The 14,174-nt window shown below is 46.8% G+C and overlaps 5 pseudogenes; all 5 read right to left on the reverse strand.

The window, feature by feature from the left end:
- Window positions 1-946: 946 nt before the first annotated feature.
- LOC143936636 (5S ribosomal RNA) lies at window positions 947-1,066 on the reverse strand (annotated as a pseudogene).
- A 98-nt stretch (window positions 1,067-1,164) lies between these two features.
- LOC143936554 (5S ribosomal RNA) lies at window positions 1,165-1,283 on the reverse strand (annotated as a pseudogene).
- A 532-nt stretch (window positions 1,284-1,815) lies between these two features.
- LOC143937161 (5S ribosomal RNA) lies at window positions 1,816-1,934 on the reverse strand (annotated as a pseudogene).
- Window positions 1,935-10,048: 8,114 nt separating this feature from the next.
- Window positions 10,049-10,168, reverse strand: LOC143937070 (5S ribosomal RNA; annotated as a pseudogene).
- Window positions 10,169-11,692: 1,524 nt separating this feature from the next.
- On the reverse strand, window positions 11,693-11,811 carry LOC143937379 (5S ribosomal RNA; annotated as a pseudogene).
- Between the last annotated feature and the right edge of the window lie 2,363 nt (window positions 11,812-14,174).

Here is a 14,174-nt window from a genome sequence, read left to right on the forward strand (position 1 = left end):
AAATTCACAGACTTCTCCATCCCAGAAGAGGCTGCATTCTTTCTCTTGCACCATTCACAGATTCCCATTAAGAAGTACAAAATATAAATTTTACGGCATGTGATAAATGCGGCGAAATCCTGCATCCCTCTCTATTGGAAAAAATGTTTCCCCCCTTTCATTACTCACTGGCTTAGCAAAATAGAGGACATTAAAAAAATGGAGGACTTGATCCTCACATCACAAGGTAAACAAGAATTTTTTAAACAAACCTGGGACATCTGGAATACCTTTATATTCTCGCTGGAAGGATGTCGCCTGCTATCGCCTTAGTGCTCTGAGCTTTCCTTGACTGGCCCCTTGGGCAGTGGCTGCCCTCGTGTCTCGTCCCCTCTTCTCCTTTCCTGATCTTTCACACCTTCTCTTTTCTGCCTTCTTCCCCTATCTCTCACCCCCTCCACCCCCTCTCTCTTTTGGAAAAAGTGGAAAATTGGGAATGACAGCCCCACACCCCCCTCTGGATGGATTATGCCGGAGGGACCTGGGGTTTGTGTGACCCTGGATCTTGGTACAGTACTTTATCCGTGCCTCGAATCATTATGATTGATGGAAGGCAGATTCACAGTTGCGAATATACCTGTATCAAGTATTGTTCAGCTTCTTTTTGCTCTGTATTTCTCTGTTGCATTATGTACTCGGGGGACCGCCTTCCCCTGTTTGGAGAAAAAATTATATTTGAAAAAAAAAAGAAGTCTATGACACCTGGTATTCCCAGGCGGTCTCCCATCCAGGCATTAACCAGGCCCGACCTTGCTTAGCCTCCAAGATCAGACGAGATGGAACAGATTCAGGGTGATGTGGCCGTAGCCAATATCTTCAGCCACTCTCAACTCTCTTGACAAACGCCAAGATGGTCACCTTGGGAACAAGCGGAAAAAAATAGGTCAATGCCAACAACATAAAAAGAAGCCTACGGCATCTGGAAATCCCAGGCGGTCTCCCATCCAGGTACTAAACTTGTCCCAACCCTGCTTAGCTTCTGAGATCAGATGAGATTGGGCTCTTTCAGGGTGATGTGGCCGTAGGAGATTTCTTCAGGCACTCTCAACCCTCTTGACTAACGCCAAGATGGTCACCTTGGGAAACAAACAAAAAAAACAAGTCAACGCCAACAACATAAGAAGAAATCTACAGCACCTAGTATTCCTAGGTGGTCTCCCATCCAGGTATTAACAAGGCCCGACCCTATTTAGTCTCTGAGATCAGACGAGATCTGGTGCTTTCAGGGTGATGTGGCCGTAGTAGATTTCTGCAGGCACTCTCAACCCTCTTGACTAACGCCAAGATGGTCACCTTGGGAAACAAACAAACAAAAAAAACATGTCAACATGTCAACGCCAACAACATAAAAAGAAGCCTACAGCACCTAGTATTCCCAGGTGGTATCCAGTCCAGGTACTAGCAAGGCCCGACCATCTTTAGCATCTGAGATCAGAGGAGATCGGGCGCTTTCAGGGTTATGTGCCCATAGGCAATCTCTTTGGGCACTCTCAACCCTCTTGACAAGTGCCAAGATAGTCACCTTGAGATACAAGCGAAAAAAAACAGGTCAATGTCAACAACATAAAAAGAAGAATACTCCATCTCCCATCCAGGTACTAACTAGGCCCAACCCTTCTTAGCCTCCGAGATGAGAAGAGATAGGGCTCTTTCAGGGTGAAGCTGCTGTAAGCGATCTCTTTGGGCACTCTAAACCCTCTTGACAAAATGCCAAGATGGTCACCTTGGGAAACAAGCGAAGAAAAAAAACGAATCAACGCCAACAACATAAAAAGAAGCCTACAATAACTGGTATTCCCAGGTGGTCTCCCATCCAGGTACTAACCAGGCCTGACTCTTCTTAGCCTTTAAGATAAGACGAGATTGGGTGCTTTCAGAGTGATATGGCCATAGGCAATCTCTTCAGGCACTCTCAACCCTCTTGACAAACACCAAGATGGTCACCTTGGGAAACAAGCGAAAAAAAAACAGGTCAATGCCAAAAGCATAAAAAGAAGCCTACGACAGCTGGTATTCCCAGGGGGTCTCCCATCCAGGCACTAACATGGCCCGACTCTTCTTAGCCTCCAACATCAAACGAGATCGGGTGCTTTCGGGGTGATGTGCCCATAGGCAATCTCTTCAGGCACTTTCAACCCTCTTAACAAATGCAAAGATGGTCCCCTTGGGAAACAAGGAAAAAAAAAAAAGTCAATGCCAACAAACTAGCCAGTCTTCTGCATACACGAGCCTCTCTGTATACCCTTGGTTGTCTTTTGTATACACTAGCTTCTCTTTATACATTAGCTCTCTGTATACACAAGCCTCTCTGTATACACTAGTCCGTCTGTATACACTAGCAAGTCTGCATACACTAGCCTCTCTGTGTATCCCAGCCTCTCTCTTTGTATACTCTAGCCTCCATCTCTGCATACCCAGGATATTCTTCTGTATAATCTAGCATATCTGTATGCACTATAGCCTGTCTTTTGTACACATTAGCCTCTCTGTATAAACTAGCCGGTCCTCTGTATACACAAGTCCATCTGTATACACTAGCAATTCTGTGTAACCAAGCCTCTCTCTCTGTATACAGTAGCCTCCATCTCTGCATAACCCGGACGTTATTCTGTATAATCTAGCCTATCTGTATACACTAGACTGTCTTTTGTACACATTAGCCTTACTGTATAAACTAGCCGGTCTTCTGTATACACTAGTCCGTCTGTATACACTAGCAAGTCTGGATACTCTAGCCTCTCTGTGTAACACAGTCTCTCTCTCTGTATACCCTAGCCTCCATCTCTGCATAACCCGGACGTTCTTCTGTATAATCTATCCTATCTGTATACAATAGCCTTTTTTTGTACACGTTAGCCTCTCTGTATGAACTAGACGGTGTTCCGTATACACTAGTCCGTCTGTATACACTAGCAAGTCTGTGTAACCCAGCCTCTCTCTCTGTATACCGTAGCCTACATCTCTGCATACCCAGTAAATTTTTCTGTATAATCTAGCCTATCTGTATACACTAGCCTGTCTTTTGTACACATTAGCCTCTCTGCATAAACTAGCCGATCTGCTGTATACACGAGCCTCTCTGTATACCCTTGGTTGTCTTTTGTATACACTAGCTTCTCTTTATACATTAGCTCTCTGTATACCCAAGCCTCTCTGTATACACTAGTCCATCTGTATACACTAGCAAGTCTGCATACACCATCCTCTCTGTGTAACCCAGTCTCTCTCTCTTTATACCCTAGACTCCATCTCTGCATACCCCGGACGTTCTTCTGTATAATCTAGCCTATCTGTATACACTAGCCTGTCTTTTGTACACATTAGCCTCTCTGTATAAACTAGCCAGTCTTCTGTATACACTAGTCCATCTGTATACACTAGCAAGTCTGTGTAACCCAGCCTCTCTCTCTGTATACCCTCACCTCCATCTCTGCATACCCAGGACGTTCTTCTGTATAATCTTGCCTATCTATATACACTAGCCTCTGTTTTGTACACATTAGCCTCTCTATATAAACTAGCCGGTCTTCTGCATACACGAGCATCTCTGTATACCCTTGGATGTCTTTTGTATATACTAGCTTCTCTTTATAGATTAGCTCTCTGTATACCCAAGCCTCTCTGTATACACTAGTCCGTCTGTATACACTAGCAAGTCTGCATACACCGGCCTCTCTGTGTAACGCAGCCTCTCTCTCTGTATACCCTAGCCTCCATCTCTGCATACCCAAGATGTTCTTCTCTATAATCTAGCCTATTTGTATACACTAGCCTGTCTTTTGCACACATTAGCCTCTCTATATAAACAAGCCGGTCTTCTGTATACACTACTCAATCTGTATACATTAGCAAGTATGCATACTCTAGCCTCTCTCTCTGTATACCCTAGCCTCCATCTCTGCATACCCACGACGTTCTTCTGTATAATCTAGCCTATCTGTATACACTAGTGTATACAGATGGACTAGTGTGTACAGAGGACTGGCTAGACTATACAGAGAGGCTAATGTGTACAAAAGACAGGCTAATGTATACAGATAGGCTAGATTATACAGAAGAAAGTCCTGGGTATGCAGAGCGCTCAGCTTCAAGGCATGGCCAACGTGAGTAATATGAGGGACACTCCTCACCCCCCCACCTACCAGATCTGACTTTCATGCCCTTGCCCTCTCTGCCCCGGTCATCTGGTGGCAATTTTATGCACTCCCTGGCCCCCACCCATTCATAATCCTTACCGACCATGCCTTCCGCTGCTCACTGGAACACACTGGATGACCTGTCCAATTAACCAACTTGTACAAGACACCGCTACCCTCATGTCTGACACCGGTCCCCCTTGGATGCTTTATCCCTCACCGTTTGGGTGGTACCTGCATCCCCCTGGATGCTCCACATATACCCCGGCGACATTGTCGGAGGGGCACCAATTGACAGGACACGGGCTGTCATGCCGGTGGCATCTCCCATTGGAGGATGGGATGATGCCCCCAACCCCTTGGCAGCAGGTTCTTTCATGTACAAACCAGGGCGGCTCATCTTCCCTTCTGGAGTCTTGACCTTAGAGGGGGGAGTTGCACTTTGGGGGGGTCTGAGTGATACCTAATGCGCTGTACTGGAAGGGCTTGACATTCTCGCATATTTGTCCCCTCCCCCTGGTTGCGCCCCTCGTCCCCTCCCCCTCTGGTCCCCACCTACTCTTTGCCGACATTGCCTTCTGCAGCTTACGGGGACACCCTGGATGACTTATTTATTGAGCCTATTGATACAAGACACTGCTTCCCTCCAGTTTGACTCTGGACCCCCCTGGAGGATTTACCCCTTACTGTTTGGGCGATCCCAGCCTCCCTCCGGATGCTCTACACAGCCCCCGATGGCGATGCAGGAGAAACACTAATTGGCGGGCCCCAGGACTGCTGCTCGGGTGAAGTCTCCCGTTGGATGGAGGGATGGTGGCCCCAGCCACTTGCCTGCTGGATTTTCCATGCACCGACCAGGGCTGCTCCCTTTCATCTTGATGTGGTGACCATGGAGGGGAGGAGTTGAAATTTATGGGGTCCGGGTGGTTGCTGGTGGGAGTGCGCTAAAGGATTTGACATTTCCGCATGTTTGTCCCCTCTCCCTTACTGCCCCCCCTTCCCTCCCTCCTTCCCTCTCTTCCCTCCCCCCTTTCCCTCCCCCTTTCCCCCTCCCCCCCCCATTTTCCCCCTTCCTTCCCCCTTTCCCCCCGGGGTGTGGACAGGGGAGAGCGGGTAAGGAGAGGACAATCTGCCAAAGGGAGAAATGCATTTGTTCGGGGACTGCATGTACTTTTGGGGTATGGGACGGGCGGTGGTGGATCCCATTCTGTGATGCCTTTTCTGATGTGATGGGCTCCCTCGTGCATGCCTACATTTAGGGCGAGCCGAGGAGACCCCTCAGTGCTGACAGTTATATGCTCTACCTCTGTTTTGTATATACTATTGTTTTTTGGTTCTATGATGTTACTGATTGTCTTTTATTTGCATACCGGTATCAGACGTGAAATTTACCACTGCCAGGACTGGGGGGACTAGGATCCGTGGGCTCCCTCTCCGACCTGTCTACCCACCAACCCAAGTAGGGCGGCGCTTTGAACCCAGTGTACATCTGGTAAGCGTTATAGCATAATTGTGCTGTTTTAGTATACCCTTCCTGTACTGTTGAGTGTGGACAACCCTTAACTTCCCTCTCCCCCTGGGGTTGAGGTGTCCGGCCTCTTTTTCCCCTTACCTTTCCTTCCATTTGCCCTTCCTTTCTCCCCCTTAGTTCCCGCCATCCATTACCTACCCAAAACCTACCTTGGTTCAACATTCTTTGCTTTTCTCTGACGTCCCCCTCCCTCTCCCCGAGGAGCGATGGCAGACTCAGTCAAGGTCACCTCTCTAAACGTTACGGGACTGAACTCCCCTGAAAAACGGTGGATCCTCCTGTGAGAACTGAAGACTTCCTGTACTGATGTGGCCTTTATACAAGAAACACATTTTAAAAATACTAGCCTCCCCTTTCTATGGCCGAGATCCTTCCCTAAGGTCTACCACTCTACTAACCCCTCCTCTAAGACCAAGGGAGTCTCCATTCTGATCTCTAGCAGGCTCCCCTGGGTTCTCCAGGATTCTCTGGTGGACCCTGGGGGCCGATATCTATTTCTTAGGGGTCACATTGGAGAGCTCCTTTTTACATTTGCCACTGTGTACGCTCCCAATGATCACCAAGACACGTTCCTCAGAACTACCCTGCACAGATTATGTGACTTTCGGGAGGGCCAGTTGATATTAGGTGGGGACTTTAATGTCCCCTTTCGCCATCGGTTGACACTTCTGCCTCTTTCTCCTTGCTCCTCATTTCCTCTAGAAAGCGGATTACTAAGTGTTAACTGAATGACCAATTAGTTGATGTCTGGCGTCTGCAACACTCCGGGGAAAGGGACTACTTTTTTTGCTCTTCCCCTCACAAATCATACTTGAGGATAGACTTCTTCTTGATTCCACATGACCAACTGCACTTGGTGAGCTCTTCCTCCATCGGCCATATTACTTGGTCCGACCACGCACCTGTAGCCCTTACCTACACCCTCTCTAGGAACCCCTCACCTAGGTCTCTATTCTGGCACCTTAATGAGAGCCTCCTCCAGATACCGGAAGTTTTAGCAGATGTGACCATGGAATTGGACCTTTATTTCCAAGAAAACGAAACTCAGGACTGCGACCTGGGGATAATTTGGGAGGCTCACAAGTCAGTACTCCGCAGGGTACTTATCAGGCATGGGGCGCGCATCAAACGAACACAGAAGGAACAGCTTGCTAATCTGTTTCGTGAACTTGCCTCTGTGGAAGCGAAACATAAACATGCCCCCTCACGGACCTTAGAGATTGAATTGGGGACACTCCGTACCCAGATTACTTACCTACTCAATTATAAAGCGAAAGCAGCACTCCAGTTTTGTCATAAACTGACGTAAGAGTCAGGGGACAAATGCAGAAAAATCTTAGCCAGGTCGGTAAAGGAGTTGAAATCTGCCTCTTACATACCACAGTTGATAGATGAGAATGGTCAGAGGGCCTCTACCCCAACCCAAATAGCCAAAGTCTTTGAAAAATTTTACTCTGATCTCTACAACCTGCCCGATTCAGGGTCCGGACAGGACAATATAGACAGATATGTAACCAGTTCTGGTGTACCAACCCCTCTCATCGGAATCACGGGAGTACTTGGAGGACCCGATCACACTGGAAGAAGTCCAGACGGCCGTGGGACCTCCGAAGGTGGGTAAGGCTCTGGGCCCTGACGGATATACCGTGCAATACTATAAGACCTTCCTCCCTATTCTCACCCACGCTTGGTGAATTTATTTAATACTCTGAGCTCGAATGGGGATTTTCCTGAGGATACCCTTAGCGCCCACATCTCGTTGATACCTAAGGAGGGCAAAGACCCGGGCCTATGTGGGAGCTACACACCCATTTCCCTCCTAAATTCGGTCCTAAAACTATTCTCTAAAATCCTCGCCACGTGATTGGCACAGCACTTGCAGTCCCTTATACACATTGACCAGTTAGGTTTTATTCCCACCAGGGAAGATAGGGACACCACCATTAAGGTGCTTACCCTGGTCCATAAAGCAAAGTCATCTGGGACCCCTTGTCTTTTCGTGAGTACTGATGCCGAGAAGGCTTTTGATAGGGTCAAATGGACATTCATCTTCTCGGTCCTTCGCCATATAGGTCTGAGTGAACGGATGCTGGCATGGATAAGTAAGATATACTCACGCTCCCTTCAGCTCAAGTCAAAGCGAATGGGGTGCTCTCATCTCCCCTTGACATCGGGAATGGGACCAGACAGGGTTGTTCCTTCAGAATTCCAGATATACAGGATACTTCTTGAAATCAGAGGCCATGGGGGTTGCAGTCCCCCCGCAAACGTTACTAGACTTGCAGTCCAATTTTCGATTTAAATGAACCCATACAGCCCTTAAGAACTTAGGTACTTACATTCCACCGGACATCGCACGTACGTTTATGTTGAACTTCCCACCACCCCTTATCACTAAGATCTGTAGTTTGCTTCACGGGTGGCATTCTGGCCTCCATTCCTGGTTCAGGAGATGCAATCTCATTTAAATGAACATACTACCTAAATTTACCTATCTTTTCCAAGCTCTCCCGATCCAAATTCCAGTCCCATTTTTTAAGCAAGCTCAATCCCTGCTCACTCAATTAAACTGGGCCCACAAAAATCCCAGACTTAAGCGGTCACAGCTGACATTGTCTAAACAACAGGGAGGGTTGGTTCTCCCTGACTTGCCACGCTACTACCTGGCCTCCCATCTGGTATTGGACTGGAATTGAAACAAACTTTCTAAGCTTTGGGTGCAACTAGAACAATCTCACTCCCGAATTCCGCTAAGAAGCGCCATGTTGTGCTATAAGGATTTACCCACAGAATTGACGTCACATCCCACTATAGGGGCTTCATTGAAAGTCAGTCACCTGATCGCTACCCAAAACACACTCATGTCTTTGACTTCCCCCCTATTCCCTATACGTGGCCATCCAAACTTTGAACCGGGGACCCACTTAGAAATTCCAACCTAGAAGATGCATCTAAATTCGTCATTGACGGAAAATGGCCTTCTTTCTCAACCCTAACAGATCCAACAGGGCTTTTCCAAATGCCTTTTTGGAGAGCGGTGCAACAACATAATTTTCTCCATTCCATCCCCAATCCTCAAACTTTCGCCCGCCCTCAGATGGAGTTTGAGACTCTATGCAGGAGTGAAGGCCCTTTAGCCCACATTCTCTCTCAAACAGATTACCCACACTTAACCTGTCTGTCCAACTGGGAAAAATACCTTAATTGCTCATTTTCCTCAGCACAGAGACAGCACATTATCACTTTGGCTCTCAAAACCTCGCTGTGCACGAAGATACAGGAGACAAATTTTAAACTTCTCAACAGGTGGTATTTGACACCATCAAAGCTGCATAAATGTTTCCCCTCTTCCTCGAATATATGCTGGAGGTGTGGAGAAGAAGAGGGCATGTTGCTCCACATTTTTTGGTCCTGCCCCAGCTTGGTGGACTTCTGGACAGAGATCCAATGCATAACACAAAAATTCACACACTTCTCCATCCCGGAAGAGGCTGCATTCTTTCTCTTGCACCATTCACAGATTCCCATTAAGAAGTACAAAAAATAAATTTTACGGCATGTGATAAATGCGGCGAAATCTTGCATCCCTCTATTGGAAAAAATGTTCCCCCCCTTTCATTACTCACTGGCTTAGGAAAATAGAGGACATTAAAAAAGTGGAGGACTTGATCCTCACATCACAAGGGTAAACAAGAATTTTTTAAACAAACCTGGGACATCTGGAATACCTTTATATTCTCGCTGGAAGAATGTCGCCTGCTATCCCCTTAGTGCTCTGAGCTTTCCTTGACTGGCCCCTTGGGCAGTGGCTGCCATCGTGTCTCGTCCCCTCTTCTCCTTTCTTGATCTTTCACCCCTTCTCTTTTCTGCCTTCCTCCCCTATCTCTCACCCCCTTCACCCCCTCTCTCTTTTGGAAAAAGTGGAAAATTGGGAATGACGGCCCCACACCCCCCTCTGGATGGATTATGCCGGAGGGACCTGGGGTTAGTGTGACCCTGGATGCGAATATACCTGTATCAAGTATTGTTCAGCTGCTTTTTGCTCTGTATTTCTCTGTTGCATTATGTACTCGGGGGACCGTCTTCCCCTGTTTGGAGAAAAAATGATATTTGAAAAAAAAAAGAAGCCTACGACACCTGGTGTTCCCAGGCGGTCTCCTATCCAGGCATTAACCAGGCCCGACCCTGCTTAGCCTCCAAGATCAGACGAGATGGAACAGATTCAGGGTGATGTTGCCTTAGCCAATATCTTCAGGCACTCTCAACTCTCTTGACAAACGCCAAGATGGTCACCTTGGGAACAAGCGGAAAAAAAAAGGTCAATGCCAACAGCATAAAAAGAAGCCTACGGCATCTGGAAATCCCAGGCGGTCTCCCATCCAGGTACTAAACTGGTCCCAACCCTGCTTAGCCTCTGAGATCAGATGAGATTGGGCTCTTTCAGGGTGATGTGGCCATAGGAGATATCTTCAGGCACTCTCAACCCTCTTGACTAATGCCAACGCTTGGGAAACAAACAAAAAAAACAAGTCAACGCCAACAACATAAGAAGAAGTCTACAGCACCTAGTATTCCCAGGTGGTCTCCCATCCAGGTATTTACAAGGCCGACCCTGTTTAGTCTCTGAGATCAGACAAGATCTGGTTCTTTCAGGGTTATGTGGCCATAGGCAAGCTCTTCAGGCACTCTCAACCCTCTTGACAAACACCAAGATGGTCACCTTGGTAAACAAACCAAAAAAAAACAAGTCAACGCCAACAACATAAAAAGAAGCCTACAGCACCTAGTATTGCCATTTGGTCTCCAATCCAGGTACTAGCAAGGCCCGACCCTGTTTAGCCTCTGAGATCAGAGGAGATCGGGCGCTTTCAGGGTTATGTGCTCATAGGCAATCTCTTTGGGTACTCTCAACCCTCTTGACAAAGGCCAAGATAGTCACCTTGAGATACAAGCGAAAAAAAACAGGTCAATGTCAACAACATAAAAAGAAGCTTACGACACCTGGTATTCCCAGGCGGTCTCCCATCCAGGTATTAACAAGGCCCGACTCTTCTTAGCCTCCAACATCAAACGAGATCGGGTGCTGTCAGGGTGATGTGCCCTGAGGCAATCTCTTCAGGCACTTTCAACCCTCTTGACAAACGCCAAGAGGATCACCTTGAGAAACAAGCAAAAAAAATAAGTCAATGCCAACAACTTAAAAAAAAAGCCTATGGCATTGAGAAATCCCAGGCGGTCTCCCATCCAGTTACTAACCAGGTCCCAACCCTGCTTAGCCTCTGAGATCAAATGAGAATGCAGCCATAGTAGATTTTTTCAGGCACGCTCAAACCTCTTGACAAACGCCAAGATGGTCACCTTGGGAAATAAACAAAAAAAACAAGTCAACACCAACAACATAAGAAGAAGTCTACAGCACCTAGTATTCCCAGGCGGTCTCCCATCCAGGTATTACCAAGGCACGACCCTTTCTAGCCTCTGAGATCAGAGGAGATTGGGCGCTTTCACGGTGATGTGCCCATAGGCAATCTCTTTGGGCATCCCTCTTGAAAAATGCCAAGATAGTCACCCTGGGAAACAAGCGAAAAAAAACGCCAACAACATAAAAAGAAGAATATGGCACCTGGTATTCCAAGGCCGTCTCCCATTCAAGTACTAACTAGGCCCAACCCTTCTTAGTCTCCGAGATCAGAAGAGATAGGGTGCTTTCAGGGTGATGCGGCTGTAAACGATCTCTTTAGGCACTCTCAACCCTCTTGACAAATGCCAAGATGATCACTTTGGGAAACAAGCGAAAAAAAACAGGTCAACACCAACAACATAAAAAGAAGCCTGCGGCATCTGGAAAACCCAGGCGGTCTCCCATCCAGGTAAAAACCAGGCCCAACCCTGCTTAGCCTGTAGGCCATTCCTTTGGCAATTTCTTTGGGAATTTCTTTGGGAAACAAGGGAAAAAAAACAGGTCAATGCCAACAACATAATTAGAAGCCTACGGCACCTGGTATTCCCAGGCTGTCTCCCATCCAGGTACTAACCAGGCCCATCACTGCTTAGCCTCCGAGATCAGACAAGATCGGGCACTTTCAGGGTGATTTGGCTGTAGGCACTCTCTTTGGGCACTCTGAAGCCTCTTGACAAAGGCCAAGATGGTCACCTTGGGAAACAAGCTAAAAAAAACAGTCAAAGCCAACAACATAAAAAGAAGCCTGCGGCATCCGGTATTCCCAGGCGATCTCCCAATCAAGACACTAATGAGGCCCGACAATGCTTAGCCTCCGAGATTAGACAAGATGGGGCACTTTCAAGGGGATGGGGCCGTAGGCAATCTCTTCGGGCAATCTCAACCATCTTGACAAACGCCAACATGGTCGTCTTGGGAAATAAACAAAAAAAACAAGTCATTGCCAACATTGGAGGCTAAGCAGGGTCGGGCAATCAGTTCCCTTGCCTGAAATAGGCATCTCAGAACTGCCATCTGGCTGCTTCCCAGGTTTCCAACTCCTTCAACTAATCCCAGGAGACAATACTTAGCCTCCATCCTGTTGGAGGTTCCAAAAACCCGATCAATGGTTCCTGTCACCTCCGTCCAGGCAGGATTCCTGTGGCCAATTATAGCTCAGGGGGGTTTAGTACACACCCCACACTATATAAGGCCGCCAGCGTGGCGGCCTTGTATGGTGTGTTGCGGCGGTCAGGGAAAGAGGACGATAGGCAGGGACAGTGTCTTTACTGCTTGGGAACTGCTTGGGAACCTAGCACTGTTAGAGTGGGGGTTATGTGCCTCCTGTACAGTACACACCTGAAGCCACCCTTTATTACTGGTGTTCGATTTCTGCAATACAGGCATCTGCAGTGGTTGTTGAGTGTGGGTGTTGTGTGCCTCCTGCACAGTATACACCTGAAGCTACCCTTTATTGCTGGTGTTCTGTTTCTGTAATACAGGAACCTAGCACTGTTACAGTGGGTGTTGTGTGCCTCCCACGCTTTACCTTATTTTCCTTATTTTCGGCAGCTGAACGTGTTGAGCCACATCATGCCGAAGACTTGGTTGGATATGGAAGACCAAGCCCTCCTAATGCTCCTCATTCACTCTCACCCAGGCTCAGGGTACTAGCCTGTGTTCTGTATACACTAGGCTTTCTTCTGTATACCCTATACTCTCTTTATAGTCTAGCCTGTCGTTTATTTACACTAGACTCTTTGTTTAACTCATAAATGGCAGTGTATATAGAAGAAAGGCTAAGCTAAGTATATACAGAGAGGCTAAGGTATACAGAAGGTAGGCCAGTTTATACAGAAAACCGGTTGGGTATACAAAGTAGTAGTCTATTGTATACAGAGAGGCAAGAGAATAAAGAAGACAGGCTAGTCAGGCTAGTGGGGTATACAGGACACATGCTAATGTATACAGAAAACAGGCTTGGTTATAGAGAGAGACTGAGACTATTATATTCAGAAAAAAAGCTAGTGTATACAGAGAGGCAGGCTGGGGTATACAGAGAGGCTAGTGAATACAGATAGGGGGATGTATACAGAAATGCTAGTGTATACAGTGTAGTGTATACAGAGAGGCTGCCATAAGGTAGGCTTGGGTATACAGAGATGCTAATGAAAACAGAAAGGGTGATGTATACAGAAATGCTAGTGTATAACAGAGATGCTAGAGTAAACAGTGAGGCTGGGGTACACAGAGAGGCTAGTTTAAAGAGAGGCTAGTATATACAAAGATGTTAATGTATATAGAGAGGTTATTGTATAAAAAGAGTCGAGTGTATTAAGAAAGGACAGTGCATATAGAGAAACTAGTGTATACAAGACAGGCTTGGGTATACATCAAAGCTGACAGTGTATACAGAAGACTGGGTAGTGCATACAGAGAGTATAGTGTGTACAGAAGAAAGGCCAGTGTAAATAGACAGGCTAGTGGGTACAGAAGACTGTCTGGTTTATTCTAGCTAGTTTGTAAAGGCTAGTGTATACTGAAGACGGGCTGTGGTATACAGAGAGTTTAGTGTATTCAGAGAGTCTAGTGTATACAGTCGGCGAGTGTATACATAAGCCTGGCTAGTTTACACAGAGTTTACAGAGATGCAAGGGGTACAGAGAAGCCAGTATATATAGAAGACTACAGCATACAGAAGAAAGGCTAGTAAATACAGAATAAAGGCTGGCTTCTACGGAGAGGCAAGTGTATGCAGAACACTATCTAGGGTATACAGAGAGGCTAGATTATACAGAGAGGCTAGTGCATACAGTGAAGCTATTGTAAAAAGAAGCCTGGTTAGTGTATACAGAGAAGCTAGGGTGTACAGAAGAAAGGCTATAGACAGGCTATAAAGAGGAGACAAGTGTTTACAGATAAAGTTTGGGGTATACAGAGATGCTAGTTTATACAGAGAGACTAATGCATACAGAAGACAGAATACGCATTCAGAACATAGGCTAGTGTATTTCGAAGACAGGCTATT

The sequence above is a fragment of the Lithobates pipiens genome, unplaced genomic scaffold (genome assembly GCF_037356315.1).
Source record: "Lithobates pipiens isolate NorthernLeopardFrog02 unplaced genomic scaffold, aLitPip1_a1.2 Scaffold_28, whole genome shotgun sequence".
Classification (NCBI taxonomy): Eukaryota; Metazoa; Chordata; class Amphibia; order Anura; family Ranidae; genus Lithobates; species Lithobates pipiens.